Genomic DNA, 24,707 nt, shown 5'->3' on the forward strand with positions numbered 1-24,707 from the left:
CGGCCCAACAGGAAGTAGGGTTGCAGGGTTCAGGGTCCTCACTACTTCTAGGTGAATGTGTGAGTTCTGACAAAGCATTCCATGATATCTGACCATCCTGGCATGGGTTAGCCACTATTGTCCTTTGTATTCCATTAATGTCAATACTGAATGTGGCACTGGGACTGTCAATCCTTGTCCCATGGTTAACTCATCAGCTTCAGACACTAAGAGGGCTGCGGAGTCAAGTTGCTTGGAGGGATATGCCACTAGGTGATGCCACGACCCCAACATCTGAGTTAGGACTCCCACTGCAATACTAGTGTGCTCCTGGACATGCAGAAAAAAAGGCTTGGTTGTGTCTGGCAGTCCTAAACCAGGCGCATTAGTAAGGGCTCCTTTTATTTCCTCGAAGGCCTTTTGCTGTACTGATTCCCATATCAGGGTTCCCTCTCTCCCTGCCTTTGTAGCCTCATTGAGGGGTTTTGCCAGGACTGAAAAGTTAGGTATCCAGATTCTATAGAAACCTGCAGCCCTGAGAAACTCCAAGCCTGGCATTGGGTTGTTGGGGCCGGGATCAAGCAAATAGCCTGTTTTCTCTCTGGGCAGAGTTAGTGCTGCCCCTGGGACAGGTGGAAGCCGAGATATTTAACCTTTTCCTGACAGATTTGAGCCTTTTTCCTAGAGAATTGTAACCAGTTTTCCACAGGAGGGTAAGGAGCTGCTGAGTCCCTTCCATGCAGCCCTCCTGGGACCTTCCAGCCAGCAGTAAATCATCTACATACTGAAGCAGGACACAGCAATATTGATCCACTGGGAAGCCTTTTAAGTCAGGGGCTAATGCAGTGCCGAAAATGGTTGGGGAGTTTTTGAACCCCTGAGGCAACCTGGTCCAAGTTAACTGGCTCTTGTTACCATTTTTAGAATCCTCCCATTGGAAGGCAAAGATCAATTGGTTCTGGGGGGCCAGGTGGGTGCAGAGAAAGGCATCCTTAAGGTCCAAACAGGTGAAGAAGGTAGCTTCAGCAAGAATGAGACCCAAAAGTGTATAGGGGTGCGGGACCACTGGGTGTGTGGTGACAGTTACCTGGATTACTGCTCACAGGTCCTGAATTGGCCAATAGTCATCTGTGCCCGGTTTTTGGACAGGCAAGATGGGTGTGTTCCAAGGTGACTGGCACGGCAGGAGGATCCCATACTTTAAAAGTTTCTCCAGGTGCTTTTGGATTTCTTTCTGTGCCTTGTGAGGGATAAAGTATTGTCTCTGGAGGGTGGGCTCTGCCCGGGCTTCTTCCTTGAGACTATAGAGACGCCACTCTTTTCCTTGGGGAATCGTGAGAGTCATAATCTTTGCTTCTGGTTTCCATAGGGTCAGAGCAGCCTGCCCCCAAGAGCTGAAAGTTATCCAAGCCTGTGCTTGTCCAACAGGTCATGGCTTATTAAAGCTGTGGGGCAGTTGGGGAGGTACAGGAATTCATGGATGACTTCACAGCCACCTAAATTGTATCCCCGTCAGCAAGAAAGGATAGCACATCTGACTGCCTGTGGCCCCACTTGTCTCTGTGAGAGGGGGCCCATGGGTTGGGTCACTACTGAGTGTTCTGCTCCAGCATCCACCATAAAGTCAATGGGTTGCCCTCCCCCCCCACCCCCACCTGCCACATTCATTCAGACCATGGGCCCCTGAGGGCCTAGCAAAATAGAGCCCGGCCTTTCCTAGTCCTCCTCATAGTCCTCCATGGTGGTTATCCCCACAGAATCATCTTTGGGGACCCTATGAGGCTTGGGGCCAGTTGGTACAGGCCCTGGACCACATGGCCTCTTTCTGCTTGGGTCTTGCTGAGAACTGTCCAGTCGCTGGGGGCATTCACTTTTCCAGGGCCCTCCTGACGGCAGAAAGCACACTGATTCTGTCCTAATTTTGGTTCAGGGTGAGACCCTCCCTGTCGTTCCACCTTCTGGCCCTTTCCCCATGGGGCACCTTTCCAGGAGCATTCCTACCACTCCACCAAGGCAGCAGCTAACAAGTCTGCCTGTTTTTGCATCTTTCGGCGTTCTTCCTTCGGTGCTACCTGGTCACAGTTAACAAACACCTAGGTTGCTACTTCTAGCAACTGACTGGCATGCTGGTGAAACCCTCTGGTTTTTGCGGTTTGTGCCGAACGTCCCCCTGGGCCTCACCTACAAAAGCTGCACTATCTCCTGGTTAGCAGGCGCTTCGGAATCAAAGGGGGTGTGGAGACGAAATGCCTCACATAGTGTCTCATAAAACTGGCTCAGGTTTTTCTCAAGTCCTTGGAGCACTTCTGATGTTTTACTTATATTTATGCCCTCCCCCCCCATCCTCATGCCATTTAGAAGGGCTTATTAGTACCTTTCAGTCCTTGCAAACCCTCCATCTATACTGGCGTCATTTGTATCCCATTTGGGGTCCTCCCCAGGGAAGTGAGCCCAACTGTAGGCCTGGGGGCCTAGTGTTCCACCTGGGGCATTCTCTAACCATTTTAGGGCTGCATAGGTAATGCGGTGATGCTCCTCTGTATCGAAGAGGGTTAGAAGACGTTGTCGGCGGTCCATCCAGGTAGGTTTTTGGGTGTGAATTATGGACTGAATTAGGTTGATCATAGCCTGGAGTTTCTCCGTATAGGAGGGGGTATGTTGCTTCCAATTTAAGAGTTCTGTAGTGACAGACACAAAAACACGCTGGCCTCCTTGGGTCTGGCCTTCCTGATCATAATAGATGGGTCCCCTGGTTTCCCTCAGTGACATCTGTAGAGCTTCCCGGTGCTGCTGCAGGGAGTGGCTGCCTCCGCTGGCCTGATTCTCTAGTGCAGTCCAGAAGGCATATGCGGGGTTAAGACTGGTGGTCCGGGTGGTTCAGTCATGGTCAGGGAGGCTGGTGGTGCTAGAGGTGGTGAGGCCTCGGGACTAAGGGCAGACTCTGACAGGGTTTCAGCAGTGAGGGCTGCTGGAAGGCACAGGTGGCAGTGAGGGGTACAGTGGGGCATATGGTGGTGGGATTTCTTTAGGTTCTCCTGACAGTATGGGCTTTTTAATTTCTGGCCAGTATTTGGAAGAAGCCGTGACGCGAGACATCATAACTTTACAGCTTTCTTCAATAGAGACTTTTAGCCAAGGTGGCCGAGATAGGATCAGGTCTTGCCAACAGTCAATGTAAGGAAACTGGTCAGAGTGTCCTGGGTCCCCTGCAATGACCCTGATCACTGGGCCAACTAGTTCCTTATCAAGTGAGCCCTCAGAGGGCCAGCCCACCCCAAATGATGGCCAATCAATTTCACAGAATGTCCTGGGCTTTCTGGAAGTTAATTTCACACCATAATTTCCTGAATATCCCTTTTTGAAATTCCTCATCATACACTCTAGGGGAGTCAGTTTACTCTGTTTTTCACCCATTTCCTTCCCCTAACAGACAACTTTGATACACATGAGGGGAAAAAAAGAGGAAGGAGGGGGGACTATTTTGGAGAGGACACACAGTTGCTTTGTCTGTTTCCGGCCACTCTCATCTCAGAGATATTTCAGGCACCTCTTAGCATTGGTGGGTTCAGTTTCAATCCCTGATCTGGATCAGACTCTTAGGGAAGTCTGACGCTGCCTTAAGCCGTATGAGGTTGCCACGGAACCTCGGATCAGGACTTGTCAGGACTCAACTCTCGCTTCAGCCTTTGGTCAGGTGGGAACCTTTCTGTTGTCGGTCTCATTCAAACACATTCACAGAAGGACTCCAACCCATTGCCCTACATTCAGCGCCTTAGAGTTGTGGCTTTGTTCCTCTTCCCTTGTGGAACTACTAGGGCAACCTGGGGGGATAATCAGGTTCCCCTTCTGCCTCTTAGCGGCAGGTCTGCCAAAACCAACCTGGGTTCTTACCAGTCTGATGGGCAGCATTCCGTAAGCTGGTTCCTGGGCCTCATGGGTTCCTTTGGGCACACACAGGGTATTTGCCCCTGTGCACTGGTATAGGCTAATCTCTTAAGCAACAAATGGTCCACTGGCACCAGGTGAGGTTGCTTCTCCTAGCGCTCAGAGGTTCATACCCTGGGGGCAAAGGAGGTGGAAACACACCATGGCAAGTTCCCAAATAACGTAGCAGGATTCTCTTTGACACTGAGGCTTACTTTCCAGGAAGCAAGTTTATTTGTGGTGCTCAGTTGGGTTCGTACCTGAAGAACTGAGTCCCAAATGCCATGTGGCATAGTTTTTTCATACATTCTCTATTTCTTTGTCTCCAATATACGGTAACACAGACATGCAGTCTGATTAAGTGGTCTCAAGTTACAAGGTCGTGAGGGATGTTGTCACTCTGTGTACAGCCAGGTTGCCTTGAGGTTTTGTTTTGTTTTTTTCTCCTTAGGGAGAGGAACTTACCACATGGTAACTTACATTGATTGACTTTCAAATGATAAACCAATCTCACATTCCTAGAATAAACATTACTTATTCATGATCTATTATTAATTTTATATATCCTGGATTTGGTTTGCTAAAATTTTGTTTTAAGGGGCGCCTGGGTGGCTTAGTTGGTGGAGCGTCCAGCTTCACCTCAGGTCATGATCTCGCGGTTTCTGAGATAGAGCTCCGCATAGGGCTTGCTGCTGTCAGCATGGAGCCCACTTCTGATCTTCTGTTCACCTCTCTCTCTGTCCCTCCCCTGCTCTCTCAAAAATAAAATATTTTTAAAAATTTGAATATTTGCATCTATGTTCCTGAGAAATAGTGATTTGTGGTCTTTATTTGTAATATCTTTGTCTAGTTTTAGTATCACAGTAATGTTCTTTCTTTTAGAATAAAATACAAACTGTTCTCTCTTTTTCTGTTTTCTAGAAGAGTTTCTGAGTAACTGATGTTTCCTTCTAGATATTTGGAAGAATTCACCAGTGAAGCCACCTGGGCTTGGAGTGTTCTTTATCAGAACATTTTTTAACTAAAAATTTAGTTTCTTTAATATGTAGGGGAATATCCAAGTTATCTATTTCTTTTTGAGTGAGCTTTGGTAGTTTGTGGCTTTCAAGAAATTCTGACTTGTTAAATTTATTCAATTTATTGGTTCTCAATTCTGTGGAAACTCTATCAAAGTAGTTGTTTGGAACAATCAAGGGATTTATCTCATTTATTTTCCATCTCTCAAGGATCATTTTCTTTTATTGCCTAATATCCAATGTCTTAAAAACTTCATGTATTTTGTATGTCTTTTGTTTTTTCAGGAAGGAGAGAAAATTCAGTTCTTGTTTCTCCATTTTGATCAGAGACAGAGGAAGGGGCCCAACTATTTTAAAATTAAAATTTTAAATAGAATAAAAAGTTTCTTAGAAGTCAGTTTGTTGGGAGTCACTGTGCCAGCCCACATTCATGAACTTGAGTCCACTTCCATCTATTCTGAGGAGTTATGTGCTTACTAAATTATATTCGTATTAATAACACTTTCCCTAAATGAGATTAATTGGATTGGGCTTCTTGTCCTCATTTAACTAAGAAAATATGAAGAAGTCTATATTAACTCACTATTGGTAGTATCCCTCCTTTCCAAGACCAATCCTTTCTTAAAAGGAGAGGGAGTCTTTTCTTCAAGAGAGTACCAGAGATGATTTCGACATAAGAAACTCCTAGTCAGTTTTATTATTTGTAATTTAGGGCCTTATCCTGGATCAACAGTGAAATTGTTGTTGGATAAAATCACAGTTCCAAAGAACAAGAAAGAGCCACAATGTTGGCTGTGTTACTAACCAGAATAGCAATACATTATAACTACCAAAGGAATGTTTGCTTTATAGAAGCAAGAAATCCCTTATTTTCCTATTTGTTTGCTTATAATTGTTTATAGTTATGAAATATGGCAAAGCAGGTCAAATTCAATAAACCTTTTTAATAGTACACATATGCACTGTTTAAGCAAAAATCCTGACATCTGGGTAGAATATGAAGAAAACAAAAATATTTTTGCAGCCTTATATTTAAAACAGGTTGTACACTGACAGACCAATTTTCTTTGTGAGCCACCAGTGCTCAGCTGCTCTGTTATACATAGCTTCTTTTAAAATTTAATCTTACTCCCTCCAAATGTTTTTATTTTAAATATACATACATATATGACACAATAATAAGATGATACTACTTAAGTTTAAATCATTAGCTTTAAAATATAATTATTCCTATAAGCATAATTTAAGACAGTATTTTCACTCCACTAGTTTTATCCTCCTAAAAATATTAAGAATAACAAATAAGAGTATATAGGTAAAAATTATTGTGTGGTGACTATACTGTTGCTAGTGTCCCTACTTCCCAAGTATCACATCCTCTGTTGTAAGAAGTTTCTATTTATTTTAATTACTTAAACATTTCTAAGCCTTAGGTCTTAAAGTTAATTAAGTCTGAAGTCTTGGAGTTAATTAAGGGTTTTAGAATTACAATTTAAGCTGACATTAAAGAACAGTAAATCTACTTGCTCTTAAATGCTTATCCCTAAAATTTTACTCAGATAATACAAATAAGGTAATTGTGGAGTCAGGTAATTTTTAACATTGCTTGAACTCTATAAAAACAATGTTTAAGATGTTCATTATTTTAACTCAACATGGTTTTATATACATATTTGCATCTTTGCAATCTTAAAATCTCATTGTAATTAGTGATTACTTATCTGATCTATATGACAAACGCAAGTTGTTGCCAATAAATTAGGCTCCTGTCAGAAAATAAATTAGAATCATAGATGAACTAAAATGTTGTTTGCATTTTATCCTGCACTGTAATAATATTTCATTTGTACATGTATTACCATAATTAGGAGTATTAAATAATGTAATTTTATATAAAGTATTTATAAAATATTTATCAATAATTAAAACATTTCTGTACTAATATTTTTAAAAATTTTCTTTGAGTAATGATAAAAACTCAATACAGAAATGTTTCGTCGGGCGCTTGGATGGCTTAGTCAGTTAAGCCTATGACTCTTGATTTCATCTCAAGTCATGATGGTTGGTGAGACTGAGCACCAGCCCTGCATTGGGCTCTAGGCTGATAGTGCAGAGCCTGCTTGGGATTCTCTCTCCCTTTCTCTCTGTTCTGTCTTTGCTTGCACACACATGTGCTCTCTCTCTCTCTCTCTCTCAAAGTAAATAAATAAACTTAAAAAAATGTTTATTAAGGATGACCTGATGAGTGTTTATCTTTCATTTTTTTTTTTGGTCTTAGTCACCAGGATCTTTTTTTTAATTAAAATTTATTTTCTTTAGTGTTTATTTATTTTTGAGAGAGAGAGAGAGAGCATAATCAGGGGAGGGGTAAAGAGAGAGGGAGGCACAGAATCTGAAGCAGGCTCCAGGCTCTGAGCTGTCAGCACAGAGCCTAAAGCAGGGCTTGAACTCACAAACTGGGAGATCATAACCCCAGCCCAAGTCCAAAAGGCGCCCTACCAGGATCCTTACCATTAAATATAATTCAGGGGTTTCCTTTTCAGGGATTTTTGTCCCTTTCTGGTAAGGGGAACATAATTATTTTTATGCTTTTAAAAATTTTTATTTATTTATTTCTAGGGGGAAGGGGCAGAGAAAGAGGGAGAGAAAGAGAACCACAAGCAGGCTCTGCACAGTCAGCATGGAGTCCAGGGCGGGGCTTGAACTCACAAATGGACCGTGAAATAATGACCTGAGCCAAAATCAGTCATGACCTGAGCCTAAATTAAGTGTCTGACCCTTAACCGACTGAGCCATCCGGGCGCTGGAACATAATTATTTTTAGAACCAACCATGGAAAACTTTATTGCAACACAATCAATATGTAGGTTATTATTTCTACTTAGGTTTCGTTTTTTCAATCATCTATTTCTTTGCCAATATAGAGGTGAATCAAAAGGGCTTGACATTTACTGGGGATTTTGAAATGGATTTGGACTAATTCAGGCATCTCTGAAATCTCTGTACTTGCATGGATTTTCTTAATTGTTACATTTCTCAAACTAACACTTATTTTTTGTAGATTTCTTATTGCCTTCTAAGATGTTATATTGGCAATGTTCTTTTTGTTTTTGTTGTTGGCAATGTTCTGATGCACTTTCAATCTCATCCACAGTGGCTTTTTAGCAATTGAACTTTTGCTCTTCACTAAGCTTTGAATTTTAGAACTTAGCCTTAAAAAGTATCAGTCAAAATGTTCCTATCTTATTTTAGGATATGAGATATCAGAATGTTCTAAAAATAACTAATAGTAGCAGACTTAGTAATTTGATATTGGCTTTCCAGAGTTTTGTATACATTTTTATATTTTGGTTCATACAGAGATAATTTAGGTTCTTTATTTGGAAGAGTAGTTTTAAAATTGATTTTGTTTATTTATTTAATCTTTTAATTTGTTTAATTATTTAATCTTTTAATTATTTAAAGAATTATTTAATTAAAAGAGTAATCTTTTAATCTTTTAATTTATTTAATCTTTTAAGTTATAAAGATTCTACAAAAACTTCCATATGAATTACCCTTCCTATAGATGCTGCAAATGTTAACATTTTAATCACACTTGCTTTGTTATTTTCTATGTAAATATGCATATAAGTATTAAAATTTTTGAAACATTTAAGAATAAGTTGCAGATCTATAATACTTTAAAGCACCATCAACACTTCAGTGTATATTCCTTATTAAGGGATACATTTTCTTATATCACCATTGCACAATTATCAAAATCAGGAAGTTAACACCAACACAATACTATTGTCTAATCCAAAAAATCTCATTCAGATTTCATTGTCTCACTAATATCCTTTAGGGCACACACGAGATTACAGGATCCAATCAAGGAACATATGTTGCATTTAACTTTCATGTCTTTTTAGTTTCCCTGAGTCTGCAACAGTTTCTAAATCATTCTTTTTCTTTTATTCCCTTGATATTTTTGAGTAGTGAGGTTCATTTATTTTGGTAAAATCTTCTTCACCTTAGTATTATCTGAGGTTTTTCATCTTGATTAAATTCGAACTCTATAGTTTTGACAAGAATATCACAGAAGTGATGTTTTGTTCTTCTCAGTACATACTATCATGAGGCACATGACATTTGTTTTTCCTATTACTGGTGAACTTAACTTGGATCACTTGGTTAAGGTCATGTTTGCCAGGTTTCTCTTTGCTGTAGCTAAAATGCCTTCATGGGGATTTACTTTAAGACCTTGTCAATACCCCTTTTCTCATCAAACTTACATCCACTAGTTTTAGTATCTATTGATGATATTTGCCTAGAGGAATTATTAAGTGGTTGTTAGATGGTGATTTGTCTAATTCCAGTATTCCTTCTTCATTTATTACTTGGCCAACTACTGTAAGGAAGAACAGTCTTCTTTCCCTCTATTTATTAGTATAAATTAATGGACTCATGGACTCATTTAATGGGATATAATCCATTATTATTATTGTTATTATTTATTTTTATACTGAAATTGTTCTTCCTCTTGCCAGTGTGAACCTTTGTGCCCTTTTGCCATTTCCCCATCATTCTCTGAGCACTGCTCTACAAAGCAATCAAACAGTATTTAAGAGGACTTCACACTTGAGACTTGTGTTGTCTTTTTGAGAATACATTGCCTCCATGTTCTAGGGCAGACCCTGACTTCAAGAAATTTTGTCACTATTTGATTTGAAGCTTCTCAGCTTTGTTATAGTCATATTAAAAGCAACCTTCAGTGGTCATATTGATAGATTAAAAATGGCCATAGAGTCTTTGCAGGCCCTTCCATCAAGCTTTGTGACTTGCTTTGACTAATAATATGTGGCAATTTCTACTTTCACCTTCTTGAAATTTTGCTCTGAGATCACCATGCAATAAAGTTAGTCTAGCCTATTGGAGGATGAAAGGCTACCCAAAGGAAAACCAAAGCTCCCAGTGAGAACAAGGACCAACGTCTGACATGCAAGTGAGGCCATCATGTATGTTCTAGCACACATGACCCTCCAACTGTATTGGCTGCATGAGTGAACTCAGGCAAAACCAGCAGAAACATTTGGCCAAACCACAGTATTGTAAAGAATAATAAACTTTAAAAAAATCTTTCAAATATTGGGATTGCTTGTTACATAGCAATAGTTAATATACCATTGTAAATTCAAATGATCTCTAATAATTACATGTTCTTAATTATCTTAGACCTTTTCTCTATATGCATACATAGATAAAAAGTCCTCTTGAGTCCCCTTGGGGGGGACTTGACTGGAGATCTATTTGTTTTGAGTTAGATAACCCCATGGTAACACAAATGATGAACCCTGCAACTAATGACATTTTTCATGGAGTATTATTTTTACTTAAAAGAAAAACACAGGTTATTCAGACTTGGGCAATTGGCAGACATTTCTCTGAAAATGAATTAAGTATCACTTCAAGAAAAACATCTGAGGAATGCCTGGCTGGATCATTCAGTAGAGCGACTCTTAATCTTGGGATTGTGAGTTTGAGCCCCATGTTGGGTGTAGGGATTACTTAAAAATAAAATCTTAAAAAAAAAAAAGAAAACAGAAAAAAATATCTGATAGTATTTGTTGCCAATGATGAAATTTCAAGTAAAATTTTTGAATTTTAGAAAACTTGTATCTGTTACTAAGAGCTTCATAACTTAATAATCTTTTTAAAGTTTGGTGATGATATCAATTAAAATGATTCTTTTGTTTTATTTTATAATAAAATTTGTCAGCATTTGGAAGGTCTGCATAATTCAGTGAATACACATTGTCCAAATGACAAATGCATGATATTATAAAATCATTATGTGTCAAAAAGATCCACTTAAGCAAAGTAGAACAATAGATTTTAATGTAATGACATATAAGAAGTTCATTCATATGGTATCACGTTCCACATACCAACTAACATTTTAAAAACTTCCAGTTACAGAGTTTTAGTGTCAAAGAATATTCACAATTGTCTGAAAAGTTATTAAAGAATTCTCTCCTTTCCAACTATTTATCCATATAAGTCTGGATTTTCTTCGTTACTTAAACCAAAATAACATATTACAATAGGCTGAACATAGAAGCAGGTATGAGAATATGGCTTATCTTCTATTAAATCCAACAATAAAGAGTTTTCCAAGAAAATAAAACAATGCTAGTCTTCTCCTTCAGTATATTTTTGTTCTAGGGTGCCCCGTGGCTCAGTTGGTTGAGGAACCAACCACCTCTTGATTTTGGCTCAGGTCATGATCTCATAGTTTATGAGTTCAAGCCCCACAGCCAGTGCTGCACTGACAGACCAGAGCCAGCTTGGGATTCTCTCCCTTTCTCTCTGGCCTTCCCTGATTCATGGTCTCTCTCTCTCTCTCTCTCAAAAAGAAATAAACATTTCATATATATGCATATATATATGCATATATATTTGTATATGTATATACATTCTGGAAAATGTTAGTTCTTTTTCATAAAATATGCTATTTAGGCTAATATGAAATTGTTTTATTAGTTTGTAAAATAATAAATATTTACAATTTTTCTTAGTTTTTATTTATAATATATTAAAAAATCAGTGGATAAAACTCCTATAAAAAAAGCTGTTTGGAATCCTCAATTCTTTTTAAAAGTATAAAGGAATCCTAAGACCAAAAGTTTGAGAATAGCTGCTCTCAGCAAATGGGGAGTTATATATCTAAAAGGTTTTCAGAAAATTTCGCTGACCATAAACACAAGGGCTTACAAGTAACTTACTAGATATGTAGGCAAACATATAGAGACTCCTGAGTGAAATATAATATTCTAGCCAAAAGACAGACACAAATGTGTCCAAGAACAATCTCAATCTTGGCAGGAAAAAGACAATATATGATCATGAATTCCTCACATATCTCTAGAATTCCTGAACCAAAACCTTAAGATTTTGGTAAACATCTATCTAGTTCCCCTGTCTGAGGGAACCTGATATTCCCTATATGCCAAATCATGTGCTCTTGCTCTGGAGGAAGTCACTGATAGGACCCACACTACAGTCCCAAATTACCTTTATCAGCTCTTACCTCAGATGGCAAGATGTCTCAAAAGTAATCATCTTTTAAAATGGCTGAGTAATAGGCCTCCAAATATGCCAGTGCTCTAATCCCTGAAATCTATGAATATGTTATGGCAAAGGAGACTTTGCAGATATAATTAAGACATTAAGAGAGACATTATCCTGGATTATCTGGGTGATAGAATCTATGAGCCTGTAAAAGTAGAGACTTCCTCTGGCTGCAGATGGAAGAGATGGGGCTGAAAGAAAAGTCAGAACAATTTGAAGTATGAGAAGGACCTGATGCACTGTTGCTAGTCTGAAGATGGAGGGGGCACACATGACAAGGGAAGGAGGCAGAATTTTTTTTAATTAATTGGGGTTAACTAATAACCTGAAAAAGGTTATTTCAGTCCTATAACCACACAAACTGACTTTGTTTAGCAACCTGAATGAATTCATAAGATTCAGCCTCAGAGCCTCTAGAATGGAACACAGCTAGCTGACACCTTGATTTCAGCCTATGAGACTCTTAAACAGAGGAACCAAGCCACCCAGTACCTGGACTTCTGACCTAAAGAATCATAAGTTAATAGATTGGTGTTGTTTTAAGATGCTAATTTGTAGTCATTTGTTATTGTGGCAATAGAAAATGGATATAGTACCCATTGGACTTTGACATATGAGCATTCTGAAAATGAGCCCAGTTTTTCACAGCTCAGCAGCACCTTCCAGTTGAAGCTCAGAATCTAGAAGGTTAGGACAATAGAAAGGATCTCACCAGCATGCTTGTACTGTTCCTTAATCCCTTTAACTCTGGTGGGTCCTTTTGAGAAAAGTGATCTTAATGGGTTCTCCAAGACTGTTATAAATACTTTTGATGATAGTCACGAGCTCATGTCAACATTTTATTACAATTTTGCAACAACTGAAAAGATCTCTAGCAAGCAGCTCAGAGATTTACTTCAGTAGTGATATTTATAGAAATAAAAAAAAAAAACAAAGGATGGTTCAATAATCATGGATGTAACAGACAGAAAGGGAAGCAAGTATCTGGTTAAAGGTCAAATGACAGTCAACTGGAATATACATATTCCAGATATAAACTGGATTATATTGCACTGAAGGTGCTGTCCAAGTCAAGTGTGGGACTGTTTTTTCTTCTGCAATGCTCTTTACTTCCCTCTTGACTGAATTAACTTCTATTCACATTTCTTAGGTCATATCATGTATTACTTCCTCACAGACACCTGTAATGACCTTTCTAATTCCTAGATCCCTCTTTGCACCCATAATGTACTTCATGCCTCCAAAACTCTCCTTACACAGGCAATTTTACATTTGTGCCATCCATTATGTAAACAATGCCTCTTTCACTTACTGGACTTTAAACTCCCAATGGGCAGGGGCTATGACTATTCTTGTTTATTATTATTTCTTCAGTGCTCAGTAGTGCTGTCCACATAGGAAAGGCTTAGTACATAGATTTAAATGAATAAATGAATATTATACCATTTAAATGAGGTCATATATATGAATATCCTTAATAGGAATATTGAAATTTTATCTTTCACAGTGGTTCACCGTCACTTGTGAAGACCAGTAAGAGGTACAGTATGAATGTATGAGAGCAATTGCTTTAGTTCACTGTGTTAAAAAAGAAATTTTGGTCGGATTTAGATAAACTCTGATGAGAAATTGGACCATTTTGTAGTTAGAGAAAATTTGGCCTTTAACAAGTTTACTGAAATCAAATAGAAAATCAGAAGAGAGATTATATTCTTAGGTTTTTCATCTATTACTTTAATAAACAAAAAAAGCACCCTTAGGAAAAGAAAATAACTTTTTACATTGCCAAGTAGCGACTGCAAAATGCTAATAGGAATGGGAGTATATCTATAAACAGAAAATTTAGTTTTCTTGATTATAAATAGGATAATATACTGGGTGTTCTACAAAGCTCATATATGCAGGGAGGGTTTTGTCAAGTCTTTGTTTTAGTGGCTTTCTATTCAGGATATGAAATATTGAGCCCACCATGCCTTCTCCCATTCTTCTCCACACTCCATTCTGCTGGTCACCTACTTATTCTTTTAGTGAATAGCTGTAAAATATCATGGTGCTTAGAAAAATCTCTTTGTAAATGTTTTTCTTGCTTTCTTTAGCCAGGAGCCAAAAATATCATGTGTTTCTGTTTTGGGAGTGTAACAAAAAGAGCTTCTGAAAAATACGGATGGTGTAGCTGAGATAGGATGGCAGTATTTTTTAGAAACACGTTTTTATAGAACCAGATGGTCTAGTATATTCTCAAACAAATATGTCACCTATAATTTGATGAATATCTTCCAAAGGAAAATAATTTTTTCAGTAGATAACAGATGGTATCAGTCAAAAGCATATCGAGACACTTTAAGAAAAACTTGATGGCTCAAGTGATTTAACCAACAGGATTTTCTTCAATGTACCAAGCATGTTTTAGGGTCTAAAATTTGTCATCTGCAAATAATTCAGCCTCATTTCCAAACTTCACTCCATGGAGAATTGAATGCAACCTGTTTTATATGCTAACTATAAAAATGATGAAAATTCTAAAGTTGTTTTCTGGCTGTGTTTTTGAAGTATCCATTATATTATGCTAAAAGAAAAAAGTACATATATAAGTGTCTTAAAACTATAAACAATTTATACTCAAATATAAAAAATATTTTAATAGAACTGAACTACATTTTACCTATGTGTAAGGTTATGTTACTAGTGACCCTTTCGTTAGTGCTTTTCTTAAAGCTGTAGATATATGAACATAACAGAAAAAAGTTCTGAAGCTACAGATATAAATTATTGAGGAATACTTAGAATATAAGAATGTAAGTCATTTATTTTGCTCTGGTTTTGACACATGGTACTGTAACAGGACCATGGTTCAAAAACCCAACATAGTGGTATGTTGATAGTAAGATCTAATGACATATATAAACATGGGAGGTAGGAGGTACAGTGAAAATTGGAATATTGTCTTTTTTCATGCCTTATATCTATATATGAACTAAAGTGGGACCACATAATTTATCATTAACCTGTGATATGTTTTTGAGTAAAAGGGAAACTGCTTGTAGTTACTTAATCATTGCAAACATAAACTGGGACTGTCCAGGGAAAATTGGTCTGTCTGTCTATCTATCTATCTATCTATCTATCCATCCATATCTATCTATATATCTTTCTATCTATCTATCTATCTATCTATCTATCTATCTATCTATATCTATCCATATCTATCTATCTATCTATCCATCTCTCCCAGGTGTACACAATTAGTGCCATGATAAAAGAATCTACTGCTTTCTAATTGGCATGTTTTGGAAAGTGGTCACATCTTTGCCACTTTAGACCTGGTTAGGTGGGGCAAACACAATTATTTTATATTATCTAGAGTATCATTACTATTTCCAGATACTGTTCAACATTATAGGCAAAAGACTTGTTTTTGAGACCATATGCGATTCTATTTCTTAACGTGGATCTCAAATAATTGAACATGTTTGTTCGTTTAAGTGTAATAAGGTTGAGATTATGGTTACACGTATGATATAATGGAGTATGGGAAGACAACAATTCCACTATAACAAATTTTAAAAAGAAGATAAATTGCAAAATTATGTTTACAAAATATTAGACTGTATATCAGTAAGGAGAATACATGAACTGAAATTCCAGAGAGGGAAGAGTCTTTTCCTAGATGAGTTCACAATTGCCAGTCATTTTCTTCTTTGGGGGCATTTGCTTACTTGGTACAGGTATATGGGCCTTAGTCTAAACAGAGGGTAATCATGCTGAGGGGAAAACTGAGGATATTTAAAAAATTGAGATATAATTGACATATAACATTATGCTAAGTTTAAGGTGTATGATGTATTGATTTGATACATTTATATTGCAGTAAGATTGCCATTGTAGTATTAGTTAAACATCTCTGTTGTGCCATATAATTATCATTTCTTCTAGTGGTAGGAACAGTTAAGATTTAGTCTTTTAGCAAGCTTAATGTTTATACTACAGTATTGTTACCTATAATCACTTTAATGTGTATTGGATACTAGTATATACTCTTAAACAACATCACTCCTATTTTTCCATTTCCAGCCCCTGGTAACTACCATTCCACTGCTTTTTCATTTTGGTTCTTCTTTTTATTTTTTTTAAGTTTGATTCTTTTGGCAATTGTATAAGATAGTATGATTGATTGAATTCAGATTGGACTCAAAAGTATACTTCCTTTTTCCCATGAAACATAGATTAAGGACAAGGTCAAGACTTCTAAAACACAGGTAAAATTTCTTTCAGTTTCCTCATGTGTACAGACACAGCCCAGCTGGAGCAAGGGGGCTTGGCATGGCCAGTATCCACATCAAAATATTTAACACATCACTATATTTGATATGTATTTGAAATAGTGTGAAACAGGAAACTATAAAGTTAAGCTCAAAATCTAGAAAGGATAGAATAGAATCTCCTATAGTTTTTCAGGGCTAAACAAAGACCTGCCAGAGTCTACAGAAATAGTACAGAACATCCAGGCCCAAAAAACACTTTTGAAGTAATGGTATACTGCATTTTACTAACACTGAAACCTAAGCCTGACTAAGTTAAATCCCTTTTTGGATTTAGGTAGCCAACTTTTCAACTTATCTGCCAAAGAGGGGAAAAGAATAACTATCCTTTGGGGGAAGTAATATCATCAGCAAGTGCTGCAAGTTACCCGCCCCTCCCCCCACCCCGACACACACACACACACACACACACACACACACACACACACACAATGTCAAGCATACAATAAAAATTATGAGACTATAACAAAGTAGGATAGTATGACCAATAAGCAAGAGCAAAAATACACAATAAAAGCAGATTCTCCCAGCTATTAACATATCAAATATTGCTAACAAAGACTTTAAAATAATTATTTTAAATACATTAAGAAATAGAGGAAAAGATGGACAAAAATGAATGAAAAAATGAAATATTTTTCATTTTTGACATCTTTATTGAGGTATAATTGTGAGTGTACAATTAAATTAGTTTTTAGTAATTTTATAGCATTATACAACTATCACTACAGTCAAGTTTTAAAACATTTTCATTACCCCTCCACATTCCCTCAACTCCTTATAGTCCACCTCCTGCCCCACTCTGCTTTCCTCAAGACTGAGGATTTTAATATAAGATTAGAAATTATAAAAAGAATAAAATTGACATTTAGGAGTAAAAATATAATATCTGAAAATCAGATTAGTTTGGTGGCTTAACACCAAACTGAATATAGTGGAAGATAGTGTTAGGAACTTGAAGACACATTAATAGAAACTATTTAAACCAAAGAGAGCAAAAATAATGAAGATAATAAATCAAAGTACAGGGGACACAAGGCACAAAGAAATTCTAGCATACATATATTGGAATTTCAGAAGGAAAATTGAGAGAGAATCAGAAAATTGGGAATAAGCAATATTTGTAGAGATAACATCTGGGAATTTTCCAAAATTAAAAGAAAGTATCAACTTTGTACAAAGGTACAAGAGACTTCAGTGGACTCTAATCATGTACAAAGAAGTCTATATCTAGGCACATGATATTAAATAGGTGAAAGTCAATATATAATAAAAAGCTTAAAATCAGCCAGAGGCAAAATAAACACACCTTATCTTTAAAGTAACAGCAATAAGGGTAATGACTAACTTTTTTTGTAGAAACTGTGTAATAAAATAGTCGAATGACATCTTTAAAGAGCCAAAAGGAAAATAATGACCAATACAGAATTTCATACACAGTAAAAATATTCTTGAAAATAAAGATGCTAGGTGTTATACGTTATCTCAGATTGTATTCTAGGACAGAAGAACATTAGTGGAGCATATGGTGAAATATGAATAAAGTATGTAGTTTAATAGTAGTGTTAGTATTTTACTTTTGAAGTGTGCCATGGTTATGTCACATGGTAACATTAAGGGGGATCTGGGTGAAGGCTATAAACAGTACTACCTCTGCAATTTTTATGTAAATATAAAATCATTCAAAATAAATTGTAAAAAGAAGTTAAGATAAAATAAAGAAGTTCTCAGATAAAATCTGAGAATATTTGTCACGAGGTGAAGCAGACTCTATGATATGCTAAAGGAAATTCTTCACAGTAAAAGTTAGTGATTCCAGATGGATGCATAAAATGGCAGGAAGAAATAAAGGGCAATGGAAAGTGTAAATGTAGGGGTAAATATGAAAAGATACTGGTGTTTAAAACAAGAGAAATAATATCTTTGTGGTTTATAAAAATGGAAATATAAAGTATATGCCTATAAAGGCATAAATGTCAAGATGCATGTAAATGGAGTTAAGTTGTTGCCAGGTGATTTTATTGTTTGAAAGTGATGAAAGTACTAATGTTAGGATGATTGTGTGGAGGCAAAGATGAATATTGTAATTTCTAGGGAAACTTCTGAAAAGTAATAAAAATGTAAACAAACTAGCTAAAAGAAGAAATAAAAGGAAATTTAAAAAATTGATTAATTCTAAAGGAGGCAGGAAAAAATGAAAAAAGGAACAAAGACCATATGGAGCAAAGAGAAATGACTGTTGAGATGTTGTTAAATGCAACTACATAAGTTATTACATATAAATGGATTAGGCACTAGAAAGCAAATGGATTAAAAACCAAATCTGAGTATGTGCTCTGTAAAGAGATCCATTTTAAATATAGATTTAGATTGAAAAGAAAAGGATAAGAGTCAAAAGAAAAGAAAAGGATAAGAGAAGCAGCCTGGGTCTTCCAGAGGCCCCACAGTTCACCCCAAGGCACCTCACATGCCATGCAAGGGGAGAGGAGCCCAGCGGTAGTTGATGCTATAAGCCCAGGAGGTGGCCAGGCCATGGGCAGATGTAGCCAGAGCTGGCACTGGTCATGATGCTGTCCCCTCCATTGTCACAGCCATAGCCAGCCCCAGCAACTCCAATGGCTTCAGTGGCCATGCTGGACCTGGGCAGCCAGCAGGAGCACTGGGAGATGTCCCAGAAGTGGCTCATCTTCCAGGGCACAACTAAGCTGCTGCTGGATACCTTCCAATACCAGAGCCTGGTGAAGCACACAGGGGACTGCTACTGTGGAGCTTTGAAGTTTGGGCCTCAGCAACTTGCACATCTTTGACTGCAATGGCAGCATTTGCAAGAAGAAGAATAAACACTTCTTTGTTCTGGCTTCTTGCTTCAGGCTTAAGAAGGGCCCTAACCAAATGCACATTCAACAGGCACAAAGCACAACATGCCTTCTGTAAGAGAAGTGGTATTCAGAGCTTTTACACTCCCTGTTCAAATCCCGGAGGCTCCAGAATTGCCCCCACACTGCCTGGATTGAGGGCACTGCCAGGGATGTGATCGTTGAGAAATCCAATGACATCTATTGGGAGAAAGCCATAATAGAGCATAAGACCATCAAGAACATGTCTAAAGGGTAAGCTCCTGCTTCTTCCTTCCTGAAAAGGAGGAATGATTGGGAAAAATAGCTTTGCTGTCCATGGTGCTCATGAATATGGCTGACCCAGGTTGCTGGTTCTGTTGGCTGGTGGTCTTGATCTCTGCAGACTGCTCTAACTACCAGTCTCTCTAGGCAGAACTTTGTGCTGCCCAAACTTTGATGTTGGCTGGTTGACATCCTACTTTCTCTTCCCAACTTTTGTATGATTTTTTACAAAATATTTTTAGCATTAAAACAAAACAAAGGGATGTAAGAAGACAGATCATATGGACAAAGAAATTTAAGGTGGCTATAATAATGTAAGGCACAGAAGACTTTTCTATAAGAAATATTGAAAGATATAAAAAGATAATTAATAATGAAAAAAGGTCAATTAAAAAAGAAGTCCAAATAATCTTAAACCTGTATGTATTTAATGACATAGCTTTAGAATACATATAAAAATGGACAAAATTAATCGTGATTGTGAATTTATCTATTTCTCATTTTAATCTTGTCAGTTATATTCTAGATCTTGATCTTGGCAGTGATTGAATTTAACATTTGTGTACTGTATATGTTATACCTTCATAAAAACATTTATTAAATAAGTTAATAAAAATGTATTATAGGCCAATTATCCAGGTAAAAATTTAATATAGTATATTTCTTTATTATTTTGCCAAATCCTTGAGACTGAATAATGAATAATCCTATATTAAAGTTTGCTAGCATGTTTAAATGATGTTTAATAGAAAGAAAAGGTCCTAAAACTCATTGTAGTAATAAAGATATTGTGACACCCAGTGTTTATAAATGTTCCATTGTTCTAAAAACATAGACATATGAGTTAAACTGTGTTTTAAAATATTACTTAGCAAATACATGATCTTGTTTATTTTTAAATTTAAAAAAAATTAAATTTCATTTTTTGATTAATTTTTTAAAGCATTCTTTTTTTTAATGTTTTTAAATTTATTTTGAGAGAGAGAGAGAGAGAGAGAGAGAGAGAGAGAGAGAGAGCACAAGATGCAGAGGGGCCGAGAGAGAGGAAAAGAGACAGAGAATCCCAAATAGACTCCACACCGCCAGCACAGAGCCCAACACAGGGCTCGTCCTCACCAACCGTGATATCATGACCTGAGCTGAAGTCAAGAGTGGGGACTTAACTGGCTGAGCCACCTAGGTGCCCCTTAATTTTTTTATTGTAGAGAGAGGGAGAGGGAGAGAAAGTACACGTGCATGCACTTTTGAGTGGGTGAAGGGCAGAGAGAGAGAGAGGAAGAGAATCTTAAGCAGGCTCCACCCTCAATGCAGAGCCCTAGCAGGGGTTGATCCCACTATCCTGGGGTCATGACCCAAGCTGAAATCTAGAGTTTGTCACTCAACCAAATGAGCCACCCAGGCCTCCCTATTTCCCATAAATTTTTATGCTTACTTCTTCCTAAGGATCAGCGGGGTTGGTGCTAGAAGTTTGAACTCTTACTCAAAGTATCTGAAACTCCTATGATATTAGATGATCTGTTAGGTTATTATCTCACTCTCCACCAAGTATGTCATGGAAAATTGCTCCTCAAGAGAAATAAAGGCATTAAGAGTTGGTATGTTTCCTTCTCATTTGAAGAGACAGATATTGAGATTTTGTTAATCCTGAAAGCCATGTGTTAGGAAGGGTTCCTTAGTTTTTAGCCTAACATGGCCCCTACTGATTCTTCACGCTTCTTATGATTTGCAAATCAGTGGCTTTGGTCTGACATGCTAGAAAGCTTGATGATCTAGGTCTGTCATCTCTGAAATGCTGATACACACTCTTGACATCTACTTCCTTTTTATTCTTTTGTCTCTAGAGGGCTATCACTGTAGTCTCACTAGAATTAATCACTCTCTATGGCTCTGGTTTGATAAGACTTAATGAGCTCTCTTGGATTCTCCAGGGAAATAAAGTTCTGTATGTTTCATTATGTTCTATATGTTTTTCTTTTTTTTCAGAACTCTGGACCACAAACTTTCCATGGTCTTTCTAGGGTTTACGGGGGATAACCTATTCTTATTTTCCAGAAGTCTTCTGGGTTTGGTATTCGATTGGTTTGGCATCCACTACAGGATAGTTTTCATGCACTAGAGGAATATGTGTGTATTGAGAGTAAGGACTAAGCTTCAGCTTCCTATTGCTCTCAAGGACAAACCTACAAATCTGAATTACAGGATCAAAGGGAAACCTAGCTTATTGATTATAACAAGAAAATCTTGGGCATTTAAAAGGGCTCAGAAAAAATTCATAAGCCTATTTTCTTTTTTAAAATATTACTTCATATAATATCTTAAATCAATTTGTATTTTCCTGTTCATAGTTCTAAGTATGATCATTCCTTCAGTAGTCAAAGATTTCCACATTGTCTTGAAGAGAGTCAATATTGTTACAATTGGAAAGCAAAGAGAGAGAATCGATGGCTGTTCAGTTTTTGACTTCCAAAATAGGCTCTTGAAATCCACATCAAAATCAATATTTTCAAAAGCTGAAGATTTTGTTTTATAAAAAGCTGAATTGAATTGGAAGCAAAACAGTCTCTTGAGAATCAAAAGGAAAGACTTTGAAAGAGGCAGACACACAGGCATTAGGACTATAATAATAGGGGCGCCTGGGTGGCTCAGTCGATTAAGTGTCCAACCCTTGATTTCAGCTCAGGTCATGATTTCAGGGTAGTGAGACTGACCCCCAAGTCAGGCTCCACACTTTCAGCGCCAATTCTCTCTCTCCTTCTCTCTCCTTCTCCCCACTCATGCACATGCTCACTCTCTTTCTCTAAAAAATAAAATAAAATAAATTAATAAAAAAAAGACTGTAACAGTAAAAGAAATCCAGAAAAGCCTGGCAAGGCAGTTCCATGATATCAAGGCTCTGGCTTTTTGCTCTGTTATCCAGTTATCTCTGATTCTCATTTACATGGTGATTTCATGGTCACAGTAGTGCTCTTTCAGCCCCACATCTGTGTCCTACCTAGGTAGGCAGAAAGAAGAGGAGGGAAGCAATGAGGGGAGAGGAAAAGGAAAACACTCCCAGAAGTATGCTGAAGTATTATAGGCTAGGGGCGCCTGGGTGTCTCAGTTGGTTAAGCATCTGACTTTGGTGCAGGTCATGATCTCTTGGTTCATGAGTTCAAGCCCTGTGTTGCACTCTGTGCTGACAACTCAGAGGCTGGAGCCTGCTTTGGATTCTGTGTCTCCCTCCCTCTCTGCCCCCCTGCTCACACTCTGTCTGCCTGTCTCTCTCAAAAATAAATAAACATTAAGAAAAAAAATTAAAGTATTAAATGCCAAAGTTGGTTCTGCTATACTTAGTTGCAAAGGAGTCTGGAAAATATACATTTTTAAAATAGAATTTCCCCGGGGAAAGAATTACATTGGGTTAGGGGTGGAAAAATGAAGAGTTGGATGGGAAATACATTAGGGGATTTGGTGAGACCTGAGACAAAGGCCCTCCTTGGGGATACCATGTGGAGACAAGCTGAATGAATGTCATTGTGCCAATGCCTTGTGCTTCATGCAGTTTGTGCAAAAAAAAAAAAAAAAAAGAACCAAAACAAACAAACAAAAAAACCATTAATTTTTGGGGTGGAGGAATAGGGAGGGTTTTCCATTGACACTTGCCCAAAGCTTTTATAAGATGTTCTTGAATTCCCTCCTTTGAAACCAACCTTTTTAATGGTTACAAACTCAGAGCCTCAGAAATAAAGGGTGGGTTTCATGACGCTTAAAGATGCAAGCCAGGATAAAAGGGAAAAATGCTAGCTCTTACTCGCAAACTGGACTGGGTAGGAACAAAATCTCCTCCTGTTCACTGCTCTGCTAATAATTTATATACAATATCTCTTCTGTGATTTAACCTGTGTTCTTCTTTTTTCTTAAGTGTATTTACTTATTTTGAGAGAGAGAGAAAGCATGCAGGTTGGGGAGAGGGGCACAGAGAGAGGGAGAGAGAGGATCCCAAGCAGGCTCCATGCTTAGTGCTGAGCCCAACATGGGGCTTGATCTGATGCCCAGGAGATTATGACCTGAGCTGAAAGCAAGAGTCAGATGCTTAAACTAATGAGCCACACAGGAACCCCTAACGTGTTTTGTTAAATTCCTTGTAGCTCCAATTTCAATTTTAAGAAAATATCAGTCATGAACAAATTTGGAAAAGAAATAGGAAAAACCCAAGAGGAAATTTCAAATAAAACTGTACCTGAGCTTAATACTACAATAAATTCAAGAGACCTGCACCAACTGTTCTAACTATAAATGCACTTAGGGAATGACCTTCATCATTGTTTTTAGCCTTTGTGTCTGTATGTGCACTTCCCATTACCTTTGCTGCCAAAGTTGTTTTACTTCTATTATGGGGACTTTCTGTAATGGATGTTCATGTGCTTATCATTTTTTAAAAGAGTGTTGGGCAAACAGGATGATGTCTTTCACAGACTCTCATAGGGAGAATGCATTGTAAATAAGTAATGCACCCTAAAAGAAGAAGGGACCAAAGAAAGTGTAGATTTGGATAAATATAAGCCTTTTTAAAATTTTACTTCCATAGTTTCAGAAATGATATGCTTTTGGTCTCCCTAAAATGCATCAGATGGATACTTCCAGAAGTGTGTGCTTTTATTATGCTATTCACTTGATCCATGATTCATAAAGCATCTTTGTAAGAATGCTGGTTAGTGTCTAAGCCAATGTATTGACTTTAAAGGTAATGCTTTGGCTGTATTTTTCTGTGCTCTGACTAGAGCAGTCCAGAATGCCAACAGAATTTAAACTCAGTTTCTTCAAAGTAAAATTTGATAAAGAGAAGCCTACCTAAAATATTTTGGTAAAAGTAAAAGGAAGACAGTGATTAGGGAAGGGAAAAAGAAACAGACTTGTTCCCTTTTGGAGATGTATTTTGAAAAGAGTATGGTTAATATTTTCATTTGTTGTATTAAATTATTTTCTCCAACCTTCAGAAAAAAATAGCATTATATTTTCAGGAAACGGTGGTTAGATGCTTTATTTTTAACTGGAGACTGAATACTGTGATTCTGATTAGTTACTGCAAGTTTTAAAATCTGAGAACCTCGTCTGAGCCAGGAGTACATAAGGGCTTTTAGTGGATGGGGAGTTTGCCTGTTGATATTCTTCTTGACACAATTCCAAGGGTGCTGAATTCCAACCATCACAGACAAGTCTGCTCTCCATTTGTTTTGATGAGCAGAGCATTTCACACA

General features: G+C 37.4%; 1 pseudogene; it reads left to right on the forward strand.

The window, feature by feature from the left end:
- The first annotated feature begins 3,605 nt into the window (after positions 1 to 3,605).
- LOC109263592 (centromere protein V-like) overlaps positions 3,606 to 24,707 on the forward strand; it is a 47,448-nt pseudogene continuing 26,346 nt past the window's right edge.

This window comes from Panthera pardus, unplaced genomic scaffold (assembly GCF_024362965.1).
Source record: "Panthera pardus isolate Hobbes unplaced genomic scaffold, ASM2436296v1 HiC_scaffold_8, whole genome shotgun sequence".
NCBI classification, from domain to species: domain Eukaryota; kingdom Metazoa; phylum Chordata; class Mammalia; order Carnivora; family Felidae; genus Panthera; species Panthera pardus.